The sequence below is a fragment of the Arachis hypogaea genome, chromosome 12 (assembly GCF_003086295.3).
Source record: "Arachis hypogaea cultivar Tifrunner chromosome 12, arahy.Tifrunner.gnm2.J5K5, whole genome shotgun sequence".
Classification (NCBI taxonomy): Eukaryota; Viridiplantae; Streptophyta; class Magnoliopsida; order Fabales; family Fabaceae; genus Arachis; species Arachis hypogaea.
In genome coordinates this window covers 117,307,405-117,313,944 of record NC_092047.1, presented here as the reverse complement: position 1 = coordinate 117,313,944, position 6,540 = coordinate 117,307,405, and positions in this window count along the sequence as shown.

The following is a 6,540-nucleotide window of genomic DNA, read 5'->3' as shown; positions in this document are numbered from 1 at the left end:
TACAGAGAGATTTGTAACACTGAAAGGCTGCCACCCCCCAGACCCATTAAAAATAAAAAAGGGGGGAGTCGCAGCGACTACTGTGAGTACCATAAAATATATGGTCACTCCACAAACGACTACTACGACCTTAAAAACGTGATAGAAAAGCTGGCTAGAGAAGGTCGGCTTGACAGATATCTCATAGAAAGGTCGGACAGTCAAGGAAAGAGAAAGCGAGATGATATGGACAGAAGAGACCCACCACCGCAGACTCCGGAGAGACATATCTATATGATCTCAGGGGGATTCGCGGGAGGGGGACTCACCAAATCCTCTCGCAAAAGACACCTCAAGAGAGTCTACCAGGTCGAGGAAGAGTCATCCGACCTCCCTACCATTTCATTCACAAAAGAGGATGGGCAAGGAATAATTCCTGGACACGATGATCCGGTGGTAATAACTATGATCCTGGCAAATGCCCACCTCCACAGAACCCTAGTAGACCAAGGAAGCTCAGCGGACATCCTTTTTAAGCCCGCTTTTGACAAACTAGGGTTGGATGAGAAAGAATTAAGAGCCTACCCCGACACCTTGTATGGATTAGGTGACACGCCAATAAAACCACTGGGATTTTTGCCCCTCCACACCACTTTTGGAAAGGGGAAAAAATCAAAGACTCTGAGTATAGACTTCATAGTCATCGATGTGGGGTCAGCATATAATGCTTTAATCGGCAGAGCTACCCTTAATCGACTCGGAGCAGTGGTATCCACACCCTACCTTTGCATGAAATTCCCGACCTCAGCGGGGATAGCAACGGTAAGGGGAGATCAAAAGTTGGCAAGGAAATGCTACAATGAAAGCCTAAACCTGAGAGGAAAAGGCAGAGAAATTCACACAATAGAGCTCGGTGGTGCAAGGGCTAGAGAAGAGCTGCGACCACAGCCGGGAGGAAAAACCGAAGAAATACAGGTCGGCGAGGAAGAAGAAAAAAAATACTCACATAGGAGCCAACCTAGGGGAAACCCTAAAACAAGGGTTGACTAAGCTCCTACGAGATAACTCCGATCTCTTCGCCTGGAAGGCCTCCGACATGCCTGGGATAGACCCCGAGCTCATGTCCCATAAGCTCTCGGTCTACCCGGGATCCCGACCTGTACAACAAAGAAGACGCAAGCTCGGCCCAGAGCGAGCCCTAGTAGTAGAAGAGCAAATACAGGCACTCCTGGAAGCTGGCTTCATCAGAGAAGTCAAGTACCCAACATGGCTAGCCAATGTAGTGCTAGTCAAAAAACAAAATGGTAAATGGAGAATGTGTGTTAACTATACCGACCTAAATAAGGCATGTCCCAAGGACCCTTATCCGCTGCCAAGCATTGATACCCTAGTAGACTCCAGCTCGGGGTATCAATACTTATCATTCATGGACGCCTACTCGGGGTATAACCAAATCCCGATGTATGAGCCAGACCAAGAGAAGACATCATTCATCACACCCAGAGCTAATTTCTGCTACGTGGTCATGCCATTTGGACTAAAAAATACAGGGGCCACATATCAGAGGTTGATGAATAAGGTGTTTGCCTCTCACCTAGGGAGTCTAATGGAAGTATACGTCGACGACATGCTGGTAAAGACCAAGAAAGAAGTCGACATCTTGTCTGACCTCTCACAAGTCTTTGACACCATAAGGTTGCACGGGATGAGACTAAATCCCGCAAAGTGCGCCTTCGCGGTAGAGGCAGGGAAATTCCTAGGGTTTATGCTAACACAAAGAGGGATCGAAGCTAATCCTGATAAGTGTAGAGCTATCCTGGAGATGAAAAGCCCGACTTGTTTGAGAGAGGTCCAGCAGCTAAATGGCCGACTTGCAGCCCTTTCCAGATTCTTGGCAGGATCAGCATTAAAGTCCCTCCCACTATTCTCCTTACTGAGAAAGGTATGTCAGTTCGAATGGACTCCTGAATGCGAGGAGGCGTTCCAGGAGTTCAAAAGGTTCTTGAGCTAACCTCCTATTCTGACCCGACCTGTAGCTGGAAAAGATCCCGTCCTATACTTATCTGTAGCAGACAAGGCTGTCTCATCAGCCCTGATAAGAGAAGACGAGGTCGGCCAGCACCCAGTATATTTCATCAGCAAAGTTTTGCAAGGCCCCGAGCTAAGGTACAACAAACTAGAGAAGTTTGCCTACTCCTTAGTAGTAGCATCACGAAGGCTACGGCCTTACTTTCAAGCTCACACAATAAGAGTCCACACGAACCAACCCATGAAGCAAATCCTCCAAAAGACGGATGTTGCAGGGAGAATGGTTCAATGGGCAATAGAGCTCTCCGAGTTCGATTTGAGATATGAAACTCGGATAGCAATTAAAGCCCAGTGCCTCACCGACTTCATTGCAGAATATACAGGAGATCAAAAGGAAAAACCAACTACATGGAAACTCTATGTAGATGGATCCTCCAACAAAACAGGAAGCGGTGCAGGCATAATATTAGTAGATGAAAGAGGAACCCAGATAGAGGTTTCCCTCAAATTTGAATTCCCAGCTTCAAATAATCAGGCGGAGTATGAAGCCTTGATTGTAGGATTGAAGCTGGCAGAAGAAGTCGGTGCTACAAAGGTGATGATATACAGCGACTCACAAGTGGTGACCTCCCAAATAAGTGGAGAATATCAGGCAAAAGACCCAAATATGAAGAGGTACTTGGAAAAAACCCTGGAACTCCTTGGGCGCTTTGCAAAAACCGAGGTGAGACACATAACTCGGGATCTAAACAGCAGAGCAGACGCCCTATCCAAATTAGCAAGTTCCAAGCCAGGAGGGAATAATAGAAGCCTGATCCAAGAAACTCTCTAAGAACCCTCCGTGGTAAAAGTAGAAGACAAACAAGAGGTCCTTGAGGTAGTCGGACTAAACCTCGGATGGATGAGCACCTTGGTCGAATACATGAAATTCGACATCCTCCCCAAGGAGGAGAAAGAGGCTAAGAAAATCCGTAGGGAAGCACAACACTACACCTTGGTGAGAAATATTCTCTACAGAAGGGGGATATCAACACCATTATTAAAGTGCGTACCGACCTCAAGGACTACCGAGGTGTTAGAGGAGGTACATAGTGGGATCTGCAGAAACCATCTCGGGGTGAGGTCATTAGCCAGGAAAGTGATCCGAGCTGGATTCTACTGGCCAACCTTGCAGAAAGATGCCACAGAATTTGTGAAAAAGTGCCAACCATGTCAGATGCATGCAAACTTCCACGTGGCTCCTCCGGAGGAGCTCATCAGTATCACTTCTCCATGGCCCTTTGCAAAATGGGGAATGGATTTGCTAGGTCCTTTTCATCAGGCGCCAGGACAAGTCAGATACCTGATCGTGGGAATAGATTATTTCACAAAGTTGATAGAAGCATAACCATTGGCCACCATCACCGCACAAAGAAGTCGGAGGTTCCTCTACAAAAATATCATCACAAGGTATGGGATACCTCATTCCATTACTACAGATAATGGAACCCAGTTCACTGACTCTACCTTTAGAAGCCTAGTAGCCAGTATGAAAATCAAACACCAGTTCACCTCGGTGGAGCACCCACAAGCCAATGGACAAGCCGAGGCAGCCAACAAAGTCATATTGGCAGGGCTAAAGAAGAGATTACAAGATGCAAAAGGAGCTTGGGCTGAGGAGCTCCCACAAGTGCTATGGGCTTACAGGATGACCCCCCAATCCGCCACTGGAGAAACACCATTTCGACTAGTTTATGGCGTAGAAGCCATGATCCCAATAGAGGTCAACGAGCAAAGTCCAAGAGTGATTCTTCATGACGAGATCGGAAATATACAGGGGCACAAAGAGGAGCTCAATTTGCTCCCAGAATTCCGAGAAGAAGCCCAGATAAGAGAAGCGGCGTTGAAGCAAAGGATGACTGCAAGATACAACAAAAAAGTCATTCGAAGAGCATTCACCCCAAGTGACTTGGTCTTGATCAGAAACGACATTGGAGTCAACAAATCAGGGGAAGGAAAGCTCGCTGCAAATTGGAAGGGACCATACAAAATCAACGAGGTCTTAGGAAAAGGCTATTATAAAGTGACCGACCTGGACGGCACCGAGTTACCGAGGTCGTGGCATGCTTGTAATATGAAAAGGTACTACAGTTAAAAGCGAACTCTACTCCCTGATGTACTCTTTTCCCAACTTCATAATTTTTTCCCAAAATTAAAGGGTTTTTTCTGGAGAAGGGTTTTTAACGAGGCATCATAGTAGGGACTAAGGGAAATAGACTGTCAAAAACCCTTAGTAGCAATAAAGTACCCCCTGATTAATAAAGATCTTTTTTATATCTCTTAAATTCCTTTGTTGATTTCTCTTTCTTTCGACGAAACGCGCCGACTTAAGCTCGACAAAACGTGAAAATCCCATGAAACCGACCTAGATGGTCGTCAGGATAAAACGACGAGGTACAAGTCGGCGTAAAGAGGTTATAGAAGTTGATCATGATAAACTCGGAGACATTCCGACTTTTGAAGTCGAAATGGGAAACCGAGTAAAACAAAAATGAATCACAAAAGTAGCCTAAGTCATGAAAGCTCAATTGAGCACCAGGAATAACAAAAAGAGATCGAAAAAACCCAAGAAAAGCTTAAAGGCTGTCCTAAAGCCCTTAAAAACAAAAGGTTCAGAAAAACGGACAAGCCAAAGAAAAGGTTTTTCAGAAAAGATCAAGGAAAAATCGAAAAAACACAATCAGAAAAGCATGCACGCATAAGGTAACTTAAACCCTTATCCAAAAAAGGGGTATTTATTTTTTAACTTAAACCCTTATTAAAAAAGGGTATTTCTAACGTTTTGTTTACGGCCTCAAAAGGCCCAAAGAAAACTGTTTAAACATCACCAACACAAATAAAGAGTTTAAAAAAGAGGGGACCCACAGGCCGGGCCCCCAAATAGCCAACAAATTACTTTTTAGGAAGAGGAGTAGACGGATCACCACCACCAGAGTCAGGAGGAGCGCCACTGGGACCGGGAAGAGAGGCATCCATAGGTGGTAAAGAGGAAGTCGAAGGAACAGTAGAAGAGCTCGGAGCGTCCTTAGGGCGAGGAGGGGACTCTATGATCCTTTGTCCCCGAGTTTTCAATTCTGACTCGGAAACAATCACGGGGACAGGAGGATCCACAATGGCACCATCAATGACGACTTTGTCGGGATCTAAAGGAGAAAGGTCCAAGTCAGGAGCAATGACTCCGACCTGCTTCTTAAAGATCCTCCAAGCCTCCTCGGCGCCATCAGCAATAGAGTCCTCCAACTCGGCATATGCCTTCCGAGAATTCAGCAGATCATTCTTCACAGCCACGAGATCTTCAAATAAATTTTGGTAGCTGTCCTGCGCTGTTTTCCTCAAGTCCACCTCCATGTTGCATTGGGCTTGCAACTTCCTCTCCTTCTCCCGGAGGTTATCTCTCTCCTCCTTCAGCTTGGCGACTTCCTCCTTCAACTCCCCCTCATGCTCTTGATACATACGAAGCCTTCCTTCCAGCTCCTCGACCCTTGAGGTCATTCCTAAAGAGTTGAGAGGAGCCTTCTCAAAAATATCCAAGAGTTTGCCACAAACCCCTGCCGCCTTGAGACTCTCCTCAACCAGAGTGGTAAGGTGGTGACGAACAGAAACATCATCCATGCTTATACGAGCATGGGGGTAGATGTTCTTTCGGACGAATGCAAGAGCATCCGCCTTAACCTCACCAGAAGAGCCAGACTCTAAGGTCTTGCGCTTCTTCTTCTCTGGCTCAGGAGAAGGTCGGGCATAGGGGGGCGGCTGAGAGGAAGCAGAAGAAGAAATCACAATAGGCTGGGAGGGAGTCCCAACATACCGAGGAAGAGGAGGAGGAGGAGGAGAGATAACCACCTTGGCGCCACCAGTCCTGGCGCGAGACCTTGCTTTGGCCTCCTGGACCCTCTGGTAAGACTCCTGAGCATTCTTCTTCGCCATCTCTACAAAAAGTAACAAAAAGTCAAACAAGTCGGTACAATAAAACGCAAGTCGGTAGTAAACTAGAAAAACAAAAGCTACCTAGTTGCGCCTGGATAAAAGTCGGAGACCCCTGGAGGAATTTCTTAGTGTCCAGATATGGGGCCCTCCCCCACACTTTTCAGAGGAACCCCACAACGGCCGCCTCCACTTCGTCTAGGTCATCCAGACCATACTTCTCACAGGGGGAGGCCTCCAACCATTACAAGGGAAAGCGGGGGGAAGAACTCTCGTCCAGAAAAAAGGGGTGGTGACCCTCTACAGCTTGAACTTTGAAAAAATAATTTTTAAAGTCATGGAAGGATTCGTCAAAAAGGGTGAAAACTCTCCGACCCTGTATGGCTCGGAAAGATACCCACTGTTGCTTATTGTTTAGCCCACTAAAGGGTTTGGTCATATGAAAAAGATAGAAAAAAATCTTCAAAGAGGTCGAGAATTCCAAAGCTTGGCTGATAAATTGATAAATTTTCAAAAAATCCCAAGAATTGGGGTGGAGCTGAGTAGGGGCAACCCGACAGTGATGCAAAACAG